We start from the raw sequence: 1,653 nt of genomic DNA on the forward strand, positions 1-1,653 counted from the left end.
AGACCTGGAGCTACCATCCCAGAGGAATTGCCTTGCATGTCTTTATGCCTCAAATCTTTGAAATATTAAAAGAGGGCAAAAAAACGTTTGAGTTGACCTTAAATCAATATTGTGTCCCAAAAAACCATTTGCAAGGATAAAAAGAAAGCAAATGTTATGACTACCAGACTGAAAATTAAAAACATTACTTAGAATTAGCATCACTATGTTAGCTTGTCTGCACCAATAGAAATGCCTTCCTTCTACTGATGTAATTGTTCCCCTTCCTTTTCTCATAAAAGCACCCGTTGCATTTGTCTCCTAATTAGAATGTTATTTAGGCTTCTGTCTGAATCAATTTTTCCCCAATAGCTATTCTTTTTGATCTCTAGTAAATGATTGTTGCCTCTCACTTGAGCCTTTTATTTTTAAGTTAGGAACACGACCTTCAAAGACTACCACCACTCCTTCACTCTTGAAATCTCTTGCTTTGCTTCTTGCCTCCCAGAGTCACATTGAGGACCTACGTAACTCTTATGTGTGAGAAGACTAACTGCACTTGCAGAGTGTGGGTGGGAGTGAAGCTTTTGGCAGGAAGGAGAGAGATGAACAGGCGGTGCAGAAGTGAGGAAAGCCAATATCTTATGACTTGTGGGGAGGTTTGCAGGGGAACAGAAGGAGCTCTATGCAAGGGTGGGCACAAGTTTTAGGGGAAATTTGTGTTTGAATGGCAGAAACTCAAATGTTATTGTAGGAAAGTATGGATCAAGGCAGAGACCAAATGGCAGACAGGGAAAGGCCACAGAAGGATGAGTCCAGAGCTCAAGGCCTTCGCCTGTTTGGATCTTTGCTCAGGGCCAGGCCCTATCCCAACCCCTACCCTGCGTGAATTGGGCCTCACCACCTCCCTAATCCCCATTTTTTCAGGAGTGGAGGTCAGGCCCAGACACCTTGGAAGGTGCAGCCCCAGAATTCAAGCCAGTCTTGACCATGAACTGCTGTCCTGTTTTCTTCCCTGAAAGAGGCTGTGAGAGCATTTATATCCAATATGGTGGCATTGGGCACCTGAATGTGGCAAGTCCGAACTAAGATGTGCTGTGAACACAAAACACACAATGCCTTTTGAGGACTCAGCAGGAAAAACAAAATATGAAATAGCTCAATGATTTTTATATCCATTACATGGTCAAAATTGTAACATTTTTTTACATATTGGTAAAACAAATTATTAAAATCAATATCACATGTTTCTTTTTACCATTTTAATGTGATTACTATAAAATTTAAAACTACATATGTGGCTTGCATTGTATTTCTCCTAGGCAGTGCAGCTCCAGATGGGAGCCCCGACAGTGGGCACTAAAGCTGCCAGCAGCCTGTCCAGTTGTGCAGCAGAGCTGAGGTACCAGCTCGGGTCCTCGGATGGCGCCTTCCTTATGTTTCCATGGCAACACAGAGAGGTACACTAAAGCTCCTGCATTTATAGACAAATGTTTAAGACCTCCCTCCTCTCATCTTTTCCCCAAATTACCTTTGGAAACAGTTGACAACCTTTTGTCTGGATCCTCTGCCCCTTCCCCACCTCTCCAGAAGAGGCAACCAGGACCCAGAACACCTGGAGAGTTGCTAGCTTCCCAGGTGTATAGATAAAGTTTCTAAAGGGAGATGTATTTT

This window comes from Hipposideros armiger, unplaced genomic scaffold (assembly GCF_001890085.2).
Source record: "Hipposideros armiger isolate ML-2016 unplaced genomic scaffold, ASM189008v1 scaffold_1031, whole genome shotgun sequence".
Lineage (NCBI taxonomy): Eukaryota > Metazoa > Chordata > Mammalia > Chiroptera > Hipposideridae > Hipposideros > Hipposideros armiger.